The sequence below is a fragment of the Panicum virgatum genome, chromosome 9N, assembly GCF_016808335.1.
Source record: "Panicum virgatum strain AP13 chromosome 9N, P.virgatum_v5, whole genome shotgun sequence".
Taxonomy (NCBI): Eukaryota; Viridiplantae; Streptophyta; class Magnoliopsida; order Poales; family Poaceae; genus Panicum; species Panicum virgatum.
Genome location: NC_053153.1, coordinates 34,737,276 through 34,750,414, shown reverse-complemented (window position 1 = coordinate 34,750,414; position 13,139 = coordinate 34,737,276). Strand labels below are relative to the sequence as shown.

Sequence of the window (13,139 nt, the reverse complement as noted above, 5' to 3'; positions counted from 1 at the left end):
CTCGGCCTCCCTATCGTCGGGGAGGCTGTAGGTCCGCGTGTGGTGGCGGCCACGTGGAAGGATGACCTGGAGGCCCGTTTTGCCCTGGTTGACCGCGTGGAAGAAGCAGGTCCGATCAACCAGCACCCGCGAGCAACAGGTCCTTCGAAGACCTGGTTCCTACAGTTTATAGTACGTATTCATTGCATATTTAAGTTTAATTGTTACAATTCACATATTGCATTGTCAGTTGAAACCATTAATCTTAATTGTTTATGCAGCCTACCCTGTTGGCTGCGGATGCCGACAAGTACAGTGTGACCAGATCGCTGGAGGCGTACCTACTTTGGTTGTTTGGTTACATCATGTTCAACAACACTAATGGCAACTCGGTCGATAGGATTCTCCTTCCGTATGCATGGGAGATTGCGGATGGGGACGAGGACGTACCGCCCTACAGCTGGGGTGAGGCGGTACTTGCAGCCACTTACCGTGGACTCTGCGCCGGCTGCATGAAGACACATAGGAACGCTATCCTGGCGGGGTGCCCACTACTGCTGCAACTTTGGTTGTACGAGAGGCTAGCCGTTGGTCGGCCCATCGTCAGCCACGAACCTTACCACGAGGCCATGTACGGCGACGAGGAGGACGACAGGCCCACTAAGGGAACTCTCTGGATCTGGCGTCAGGTACGTTCGCAACAAATGTAATTTTGTTATTCATTGTTACACGATGCATTAGCGCACTTTTAATTTTACTTATTCGGACTGCAGAGGTCCTGGGCGCATGTGTAGGTTAGACACGCATATCCTGAGTTTGTTTCGGAGCTCGACATGCTGACGCCCGAGGATGTTGTCTGGGAGCCTTACAGCCCAGAGGCTGTGGCTACCCGTGCACTAGCAGGCCTGTCTTCGCACTGCTCCGCGAATGCGAGGCGTCCTGGTTTACGACATCGCGGTTGAGGCATATTGCCCCTGGAGAGTCAGGAGACAGTTTGGGCAGCGCCAGGAGTTTCCGGTGCCCACCGCGTTGGAGCGTGTCAGTCGCCAGGACCACAGGTAATTATGAATGAACTTGCCTCATACATTCGTATCAAATCTAACGATTCTTCGTGGTCCACTTTTGTAGGTTGTCAAGGAGTGGCTTGCCGTGCTCTGATGATTGGCTCACCAAGATGCAGCCATGGGTGGACCAATGGGAACAGGCAGACGAGCACTTGGTCCATCCAACAGGACCACACACATACAACTCCTTTAGGGTTTACCTCACCTGGTACTTACCCCGAACTCGGGCTCGTCTGGTTTATGTTGACACTCACCCGCAGCCACACCAGGCGAGGCCTCAGGATGGCTATGCCCGGCACCACGTGGAGGCACTACCTGGCGCGGTGAGTCTCTTGGTCATATTTGCATATATATATATATATATATTAATATTTATAAGATAATTCATGTGTTTCTAACTGTTCCTTTACTGAATGGATGCAGTTTCGCCTTTGCAACATGATGGAGACGGACTGCTCGACTTACCTGACGAGAGTACGTGCCAGATCCCCAATGACCCAGTTTGAGCAGACAGAGGCATGGTTGAGGCAGCGTGACCAGTTGCGTTCAGTACTGCACAACTTGGGAAGCCGTGTGCAGTATGAAGACAGCCACGGGTCGTCCCAGGCCTCGTCGTCGTTCCCGTGTCCGGCGACCGTGCACGGGCCGACATCTCAGTACTACACAACTGCAGGTAACGTAGATATCTCTTTAAAATTAGATCAAGTGTTGCTACATATTTACTAATATCACGAACATGATACGATCCAGTTACTGCGTTCGGCCATACTGGAATGTTTAGAGGGGCACCACCAGTTGGCGGACCGTATCCAGGGATGGTACCGGGGTCACATATACCGGTCTACACAGGTTAGTTTATGTTTCGTATTTCGGTTTCTACATGTCATGACGAAAGACACGAGCGTACGTTAACATCCGCATTTTATGCGTAGGATTCTACCCGATGCGGGCGCCGGACCTTCTTCCTCCTTTCGACCTGGTACAAAACACTCTCTCAATACACTCACTAATTTACCACGCAACATATGTTGGTTTACATTTATATGTTACGCAGGGTTTGTTTCGAGTACGTTCGTTCCAGATAACGATGGCGTCACCTTAGACGAACTCGACAGCTTGACTCCAGACTCACCTGGCGCGCACGGTGACCCCGATGTCTTGGGGTATTCACAGCTAGGAGGAGCACCACTTGGGATCTCTCAGCAGCAGACACCGCAGCCCCTTTTGCGTACTAAGCGGCAGGTGAGGTCTCCGGATCGTCACACCTACTCCGAGGGCCATGTCCGTGCCCAGCAGAGGGCTAAGAGGGTCCGACGCCGTAAGGGTGGTTAGATATATCCGATGTTTGTATCTCTGATGTTTATTTGTTATGAGATAGCTGTGGACCGCTTACTTGTACACTTCAACGTTCGCCTCTGATCACTCTCGTTTTTTCCATTACATACGATAGATGGTATGTTTATGCTTCGATGCTCCATTAGGACTAACTACGATTCAAACTCGACATTATGTACATGTCCAGTGAATGCAAGTTAGGTACGAGACATACATACAAGCATAATACAACATTAACAATACTAAATGCGAATACATCTTAAACCGATGAACATCATATGTTATAGATCATGGCATGAAATCATCTAGGTCGTCATCCAGTTGACAGATGGTGGTGCTGCAGGTGGTGTAGTATGGCTCGACGAACCTCTTGTCTTTCCTTTTCTCTCTTTTATGGATCTACGTTCATGTACAGGGGGAGGAACATCATGTGTTGGAGGCCATGGTTTGGGGGGCATAAAGTCATCCATGTCGTCATCCCAGTTAACACAAGTTGGTGCTTGAGGTGCTGCAGCATGACTTGACGAACTTCTTCCCTTTCCCTTTCTCTCTTTTCTGGATCTAGGTTCATGTACAGGGGAAGGAACATCATGTGTTGGAGACCATGGTTTGGGGGGCATGAAGTCATCCATGTCGTCATCCAAGTTAACACAACTTGGTGCTTGAGGTGCTGCAACATGACTTGACGAACCTCCGGTCATTTGTTCTTGTGGAGGCCAAGTACTATCACCCGAAGATCTTCTCCACCTCCTTTACCTAGTTTGCGGCATAAGTCCACCGAAGATACATACCAATTTACGGAAATTTGGTATCGGTTTGTTAATCAACTCCGTGTCCTCGGGGTAATCCTAGCATATAATTAAACAACAATGTTACTGTTTCATACATATGGATTCCAAATGACGGACGGGATTAGAACTGAATAAGAGTTACCTTAATGTGCATCTTATACACCTCTGGCCGCATCCATATCTTACAAGAACTTTGTAAGAATCCAATGATATTAGGATGATTCGCTAGTTCACATACTCTCATGTATATCTTCCGACGTTCTAGCAGGTGTCCCTTTACATCTTGCGTTGTAATACCTCGAAATAATGTGAAATCTTTAAACTCTACTACTTTGGACAACACCATCTCTATCGTACCATCCGCTAACGAATCCAACTTCTTACTGATAACAAGATGGGTCATGATATCAAGTATTATACTAGCTTTTTCTTCGGTCCATGAAAATCCTCCACAATTAGAGGCAGCCATTGCCTTATGCTGCAATATCAATAAGGTACTGTCATAATTCTATTCTAATTCATAATTAATTTAAAAACAAGTCTGTAATAGTATTGAAATTGTAATACTAAACGAGTGTTCTAAAGCACCAAATCTAATTCAGCTAATCCGCTAATTAAATTAAATTGTTATACAATATCAATGGATTCATACGGAAGTTACCGGTAGATCACAAGTGCGCAATTCGGCAGAGCTTCGCCGCTTTTGTTCTCCTCACCCCTCTCTTTTTTTCTGAATTTTTGGTGCAATTTTTGGGCACAAATGAGAAGGGAATGGAGGTCATGGCTTATATAGGGTGGGAGACCCCCTGTCGCCCGTGGGGGGGGGGGGGGGGGGCGACAGGCCCCCCTCCCTCCACACACCCCCGGCCAGGGACCTCTTTGCAAATTCAAAAAAAATTACATTAAGGTCCTGTCGCCCCTGTGGCGGGCGACCGGGGGCTATTTTTGATATTTTTTCAAAACGGACATATATTTTTGAAATTTTTATTTTTTTGAATATAAAAAAGAAAAAGACGCCGCCGCCCCTGGGGGGAAGTGGGCCGCCGAGATCCGCGACCCCAATCTGCACACAAACTTCTCGCCTTTTTTCTATTTTTATATTTTTAAAAACGTTTTTTACAGAAATATATTTTTGGTTTCACAATTTACAGTTTTATACCCCTACCACCCCTCTACCGGGCGGTAGGGACCTATATGTAATTATTTCAGTTCTATCACATGGAGGCCCCTACCGCCCGACAGGGGGGGTGGCAGGCTCCCCCCAATATAAAAGCTGAGGTCCCCCCCACACACACCTGCATTTGCAGCAAACAACATCCATAGAGGGAAAAAGGAGAGACGTGGGGTGAGGGAGGGAGTTGCAACAGCGAAGCCCTGCCGGATTTTAGATCCGAACCGCAGGTAACCAATATTTCTCAACTTTGTCATTCTAATTTTTTTGTATTTTTAATTCTGTGATTAGTGTTTTTTATAATTGTAACCGCTTAGGGTTTGGATTAGTGGTTATAATTGAAGTCGTACCATGGTTTTAGAAACTAGTTTAATTAAAATTAAGTCTTTGAATGGCCAGATATGTCGAGCAAGGTGGCATTTCAAATTCATTACGGTGATTTCTATAGAATTACTCGTGATTCCTATGGAGTAAATCTATCAGCATTGGAACGAAAACAGTGCAGTCTAGATAAACCCCTAGAGAGGAGTTTTGGTTCCATACGCAAATGGCTTCACGGGAAGTTCAATGTGAATCCAAAGACTCATTTGCTTACGGTTCATACCGTGACTTCCTGGGAAACAAATGAGGATTTCTGGGAGTTGACGCTTATAAGTAGTACGGAAGAATGGAAACATTACATGCACGCAACTCTTCAAAGAGGGTGGCCTCTTGCAATGGTAATTCAGATTCACCAGAAGGTCGGTGATTTAGGTGAAGGATCAACACGAGGTTCATTGTATCTTATGTGGTATTGTATCATAGAGCCACACGAGGTTCAAGATTCACAAATAAATATAATTATTGCAATCAAACATAGCAAACATATAAGTATTGCAATTAAAGGTACAGGAGGTCTGCCGTCCCGTCACAATTTATATTACAATCTAAAACCGATGAACATCATATGTTATAGATCATGTCATGAAATTATCTAGGTCGTCATCCCAGTTGACAGATGGTGGTGCTGCAGGTGGTGTAGCGTGACTTGACGAACCTCTCGACTTTTCCTTTCTCTCTTTTCTGGTTCTAGGTTCATGTATAGGGGGACAAACATCATGTGTTGGAGGCCATGGTTTTAGGGGCATGAAGTCATCCATATCATCATTCCAGTTAACACAAGTTGGTGCTTGATGTGGTGCAGCATTACTTGACGAATCTCTTGCCTTTCCCTTTCTCTCTTTTCTGGTTCTAGGTTCGTGTACAGGGGGAGGAATATCATGTGTTGGAGGCCATTGTTTGGGGGCATGAAGTCATCCATATCGTCATCCCAGTTAACACAAATTGGTGCTTGAGGTGGTGCAGCATGACTTGACGAACCTCCGGTCATCTGTTCTTGCGGAGGCCAAGAACTATCACCCGAAGATCTTCTTCACCTCCTTCGTCTAGTTTGCGGCATAAGTCCACCGAAGATACATACCAATTTACAGAAATTTGGTATCGATTTGTTAATCAACTCCGTGTCCTCGGGATAATCCTAACATATAATTATACAATAATTTTACTATTTCGTAAATATGGATTACAAATGCGGACGAGATTATAACTGAATAAGAGTTACCTTAATGTGCATCTCATACACCTCCGACCGCATCCATATCTTACAAGTATTTTGTAAGAATCCAATAACATTAGGATGATTCGCTAGTTCACATACCCTCATGTATATCTTCCGACGTTCTAGCAGGTGTTCCTTTACATCTTGCATTGTAATACCTCGAAATAATGTGAAATCTTTAAACTCAACTAATTTTGACAACACCATCTCTATCGTACCATCCGCTAATACATCCAACTTCTTACTGATTACAAGATGTGTCATGATCTCAAGTATTATACTAGATTTTTCTTCGGTCCATGAAAATCCTCTAAAATTGGAGGCAGCCATTGCCTTATGCTGCAATATTTAGAAATAAGTTTAATACTATATTTCACTATCCAAAACTTAATTCTATTTTAATTTATAATTAATTTAGAAACAAGTTTGTAATAAACTGAAATTTTAATACTGAAATAAAATTTTAATACTATAGCATTAATTAAGTTAAATTGCTTTACAATATTAATGGATTCATACATAACTTACCTGCAGATCACAAGTGCGGAATCCAACAGGACTTCGCAGTTGCAACTCCCTCCCTCACACCACGTCTCTCCTTTTTCCCTCTATGGATGTTATTTGCTGCAAATGCAGGTGTGGGGGTGACCTTAGCTTTTATATTAGGGTGGGGGGTGCCTGCCGCCCCCCTGCCGAGCGGTCGGCCTGCCTGCCGCCCCTCCACCGGGCGGTAGGGGCCGGCCGCCCCGCAGACGGGCGGTAAGCCCCCCTGCCGGGCGGTAGGAGCATAGAACTGTAAATTGTGAAACCAAAAATATATTTCTATAAAAAATGTTTTTAAAAAATATAAAAATAGAAAAAACGCCAAACTTCCCTCCGTCCCCCACCGTAACCTCCTCCGCCGTCACGTCGGAGACCACCACGTCATCGGCCCCTCCATCGACTCGGCCGGTGGTGAAATTCCCAGGGCAACAGAGCCCCACGGCGTCTCCTCCTCCGTCGCCCCAGTCATCCGTGGATGACGACGCGACCACGTGCTTGTGGTTTCGCCGGGAGCCCCTGGAATTCGTCGACTTTTCCCTGCCGGCAACGGCGCCGGCGGGGAGCCGCCACTACGAGTTCGGGGACCTTAGTGACCTCGATCTCTTCTCCACGCCGGACCTCCTGGCACCCTGACTGGCTGACTCATCTGCCCAGCCGGATACTCGAAATTTTGCTTACATTGAGGCGTATCCATGAGGCAGGCAGAAAGTTGTTAAAGCTTCCTGTAGAAAAAATGTACTCCCTCCGTTCTAAATTATAAGTCATTCCAAAAATCTTGGAGAGTCAAACCATCTCAAAATTTGACCAAAATTATAGCGAGGCACATAAAAAATTATGACATCAAATAGGTATACTATGAAAATAAAGCTAACAAAGAATCTAATGATACTTAATTGGTATCATAAATGTTATTACCTTGTTATATAAATTTGATCAAACTTGTAAAACTTTGACTCTCCAACATTCTTGGAATGACTTGTAATTTGAAACGGAGGGAGTAACTTTTTATTCACTCAAATTCAGCAGTTCAGTCTTCATTGAAAATCTTCTTGTGATGAGTGGCTCTCTGCCTTGCCAAACATGGCATTCACCAGATATTTTATACACAACTCTGCCATGCTACCTTGGTTTCTCAACATCTCTTTCGTATGCTTCTGTAGACTGTATGAATCTGACCAACATTGAAGCCTCTTAACTAATTTATTTAAGCAAACAATATAGTAACAGCAGATAAAATGGGTACCGACAGCACAACTTCAAAATATATATAGAAATTAAGAACTATACTGTTCTTTTACCCGTCACTGTCTGAGCAAAGTATGTCAACCCCCGAGGTCCCAAAAAGCACACCAAAAACCTAGGGCCTGTTGAACGCAGCATCATATACTTTGCATTGCAAATCATGCACACCCTACCTGTCCTTTCTCGGCCCTCAGGTCAGGTCACTCTAACATGGTCCCAATCAGAGGACTAAAGGTAATCATATACATAAATGCACTACAGCATCAGTATTATCATGCATATAATTGAAATAACATAAAGATTGCTTATTAGCTGAATATAGTTGATGCAGAAACATGCACGCTTTTTACTGCATAACGCTCACAGAGAACTTCTCATGTGGATGGAGGTTAAAAAGGTTGCCTGTACTCTTTTCTTCATTTCATCAAAAGGAGCCCAAAATGGGAGTAGATAGTTTGAGTAGATGTACACTTTGGATGTCTTCCTTTTTACCCTAATTATATCAATACATCAGCCCAAACCAGTGTTCTAAAAAACGTTTTTAAACGTCGTTTAATCTTGATTAAACGCTGAACGGTGGCCAAGCGTTGCGTTTAATCACAGTGTCGTTTAATCACAACACACGTTTAATCATGTTCAATCTACGTTTAATCACAAAAAACTCTAAACCATAGGCAAGCGTTCGCCTAGCGTCTAGCGTTTTTTAGAACCTTGGCCCAAACAGGGTAATGAGGAAACTGGCAAAAAGGGAGCACTTACAAATTGCACTGCACTAGTGTTGAGACGTGAGAAAATCAATAGTAGCTTTAAGAGCATCAACGAAGACATCCACCTCCTCTTTTGTATTGTAAAAGTGAAGACTTGCACGGGCACTTGCATTGATACCAAGGGTCCTATGCAAAATCTGAGCACAATGATGCCCTGACCGAATCGCTACACCATGCTGCAACCAAGGGTCAGCAAATCATTAATAGTGTTGATGAAGATTCACATTTTGGTTAAAGAAAAAGGTTCATTTGATGGAAGTCCAAAACATGCGATAGATTTAAAAATTCTATAATTCTATCTGTTTTCCATTGCAGGAAAAAAGAAAATCTAGGCAATGCAACAGGGCAGCAACTAACTTCAGAACCATCAGAAACATGAATCAGAAACAGATTGGATTTATGAAGTCGTCCGAAATATTCTATTAATGCGATCTGAACAACAGCTCAGAGCACATACGAGAAAACTGCGCAACTATTAATATAAAAGAAAACAAACCTATGTTTCTGTAGAATCAAGTGGTCAAAACTCAGAGAATACCTCTTGATCAAGAATTTCTGCAATATCTGTAGGATGGACATTCTCAACATTGAATGAACATAAAGGAGCACGGTGATCAGTTTGGGAAGGTGCTGGACCATATATCCAGACATTTGGAACAGAAATAAGGCTTTCATAGAGATATGACCCCAACTCTTTCTGGACAAAAAAATTACAGAAGAGAGAATAATATCAGGAACAGCTTCCTTACTCTGTAAAAGGCAATAAGCCCAATCTGAAATGAACTAAAAGACTGAAAATGAGTGTTTCAGAAAAAAAGGATATAATGCAAAGGTACAAATCTTGTATTGACCTCATATTTGTGGATCTGGTCCATGCCGATGCATGTTAAATAGTCAATTGCTGCTCCCAATCCTATAGCTTCTCCTATTGCAGGAGTTCCAGCCTCAAATCTTTGACCATATAGCATGAGATGGAGCAAGAACATTATAAGATAATGAGGGATGAGGTAAAACGAAGCATTATAATAGTGATGCGCCACTTGTCAATAATTCTGGTACATGTTATTATCACTTAATATTCAAGGTGTAATTTGCTAGAATTCTGAAAGATATTTTATTATTTATAACCATATGAGTCTGATTAAAGCCCTATATTGGATATTAGCCATGGACATCATTGTACATGACGTTGTTTTAGTACCCTGTTGTGTTGTGTAGTAACTTTATCACTCTAGATTCTCTATACCCTGAGCCGATTTTCATCACAAGGTATGGTAGCAGCCAATGGCAGATCTAAAAAGATCAAAGCAAGCAGTTCCTCACCTAGAGGGAGGCTCAGCGTATGTGGATTTGTCTTGGAACACATCTGCAATCATTTCACCGCCGCCTGCAGAGAAATCAGTATTAAAAGGTTAGGTAAAATGCAAACATAAAATGGAGACTTAGCCAAGGCTGTGTATTGCAGCAGTACATGGTAATTGCTGAAATTATCCTCTGGCAGAAAATAAAAAAAATTATTCTGCCTTGCAGCATCTTACCTAAGAAAGGCTCCATTGATGACAAGATGTCAATTTTTCCATGCAAAAATCAAACGCCTGTAGGGTCACACATCTGAGAAGTTTAAACCATAACTTGTTCAGGTTAGTTGGTGCGCTATTGTAACATGACTAGAAATTTATTTAGTAACAGGGTTGATAACAAAACCTTGTGTGAGGATGCAACAAGAAAGTCTGCGCCAAGTTTCTGAACATCTACTGGCATATGGGGGACACTTTGACAAGCATCTACAAGAACTTTAGCTCCAACTCTGTGTGACAGCATTACAATTTCCTCAATAGGAAGCATTGAACCTAGAAGCCATAAAGTGGTAGACTATGCCTCAGTAATTGACTAACATATCATGAAAAGAAAGTTAGATAGTTGGACACAATCAGTCAATCACAACATCTGCCAGAAACTTAGGTTACAACATGATCATTCAATGTTTTACTTTAAACCTGATTGGGTATGCACTATGCAAGAAAATATAAATTACCATGTTAATGTCTGATGCAGCTGCCTATTCAAAATTCTGTCATTACTCATTACTACAATATATTAATGTTTTGACAAACACTAAAATGCCAGACTACCTTTCAGTTCCTTTGAAAACTTACCCAGTACATTTGAGACATGATGGACAACAACTATCTTTGTCTTGTTTGACAGAAGCCCTTTTAATTGCTCAATATCTGGGACCTCCTCTTTAGCCAACCCAACATACTTTAAGGTGGCACCAGTCTTCTGGGAAACAAATTGCCATGGAACAATAGCACTATGATGCTCCGCAACTGTAAGAACAATCTACCCAACAGAATATGAGAAAGATTCTTATCAATAATGTTTTTTAAGAACACAAACCAGATTATACCACTTGGTAAAAATTTAGATGAGATAAACTAGCATTGATCTCTAGCATATATTAGATGAACACTTCACTAACAAACATGCTAAAAAGAATAATTTTTTAAAATAATGCTTACAAAAAAAAGCCAAACAGTGATAGAACACAATTCGCACAGTTACACCAATCGACACAGGAAGTCAGTAAAACATAATGTATCAGTGTGACAAGATACATGACTCACCTCATCTCTTTGTTTTAAGTTAGGCCCCATGAATAAGCTACCAAATTGATAGCTTCAGTAGCATTACGAGTGAAAATGATCTCGCTGCTATCAGGTGCATTGACAAGATTTGCAACTTTTCTTCTTGCGTTCTCATATGCATCAGTAGCCTTTGCGCTGGTGCCAATGAAATTGGTAGGTATGTCAGCAAGGATACAGAATGTGCGAACACAAATTCATAGGTAGATAACCAACAAAACCGAAAGAAAGAAATGATGAAACAGATAGATGAACTAGATCTTAGTTGATCTAAAGCACTATAAAGACAAATATTTCTGGTGATATGCATCAGTTGATTATTTTGTACTATATAATTATCAAGAGTAAAGATCGTCAAATATTAGAGAATTCTATATTTATCGAATCAACATTTCATATAGGAAGAATCACATGGAAGAGTTCAACAGAATGAATTGGAAAAGGCACAAGTCCTGCCAGTCCACACCCTCGCTTCAACCACACTTAGTAATGATGAATGTAGGGTCCCATGAATGTATGTGTTCCAATCTCCAAGTTAGCATTAACACGATCTTTTAGTGATGACACAGCATCAACAAATAACACACAGGTGTAGAAGTTACCTGAGTGCATGAATACCACGATGAACATTAGAATTGTATGATCGGTAGTAGTCATCTAATGTTTTCATTACACTAGAAGGTTTCTGTGATGTTGCACCAATGTCGAAGTAAACTAATTTGGCACCATCAAGTTCCTGCAAGTTTCAATGGTAAAAATGAAATACTTCATTCCAAAATGTAGTTCGTTTTGGCTTTTCTAGATTCATTGAATTTTCTACGTATCTAGACATGACGTATATCTAGATTCATTAAAGAAAGAAGAGTTCTATCCTCGTATAACACGTAGCACCTGAAAGTTCTGAACAAACAACTAATGTTGGGTGCATAGGTGAATAACGAAATCTATGATCAGTGGCAGAGGCTAGATAAAACTTCAGAGGGGGAGTCTTGATAATGCATAAGTTTGTACTCTTTTTTTTTGACAAAAGGGATCCCTCGGCTTTTATAGAAAGCAATCAGGAGTGCACATACAGATTACACGACACACGACTGGTAGTTCCAGCACAGACAAAGAACACAGCACACAGCGGGGTTTTTACATCTTTACCATTATAACATGCCCGCCTGGAGGTCACTGGACTGGTCGCTGGAGGTGGAAGACGAGTGACGAGTGGGGCCCGCCGGGCGGTGAGAGGAGCTGCGGGACCCAGCTGTCGGAGAGGGGGGAGAGAGGAGGAGATCAAGGGCAGGATGGACATTTCGCATGCCTTTGCTGACTGTGCGCCAGCGTGTTACGCCGCGTGGCCTGCCACGTAGGCAAATGTGGTAAAAGTGTAAGAGCCGCAAGACAAGAATGCTAAATATGTAGGCGTCATTTTAAGAGTGATAATCGAGCGAGTGGCATCCGTTATAATGGTAAAAATGTAAAAGCCCGACACAGCTGGTAGTTCCAGCAACCAGGACCAAACAGAAACAAAGTCAAAAGAAACTAAGACTCAAAGTTCAGTTTGTACTTTTTTTTTATAAACAAGTTGCACTAGTAACTTAGACTTGCTTAAGCAATAAACACTAATTAACTTCTGAACTTTGTTCTGAACAATTAGAATTTAGAACTGAAGTGCGAGTGCGCAACTGCTAACACACAGTCTGAGGAATCGGAAGACTTGAAAAGGCGAAGCTTGATTGAACTGTAACGCGAGCAGAGAATCAGACGAAGCGGCGATAGGCGGGTGGAGAAACCTGGTGAAGGATGGGGAAGTCGACGCGGGTGCGTTGCCCAAGCGAAGAGACCGGCCCCGTCTCCCTCGATGGGCGCCGCTACGGCCGCCGCGCACCAGCCCCGCCTGGGGGAGGAGGGCTTGACGAAGCCACTACCAATCGCGGAGGAGCCGGGGAAGCAGCAGCGGAGCCCCGCCGCCGCCGCCATGCGCGCCGTCGCGACTGCTGTGAAGAAAACGGAAAAC

At 43.0% G+C, this 13,139-nt stretch overlaps 1 pseudogene; it reads right to left on the bottom strand.

The window, feature by feature from the left end:
- Positions 1-8,105: 8,105 nt before the first annotated feature.
- On the bottom strand, positions 8,106-13,139 carry LOC120691021 (annotated as a pseudogene).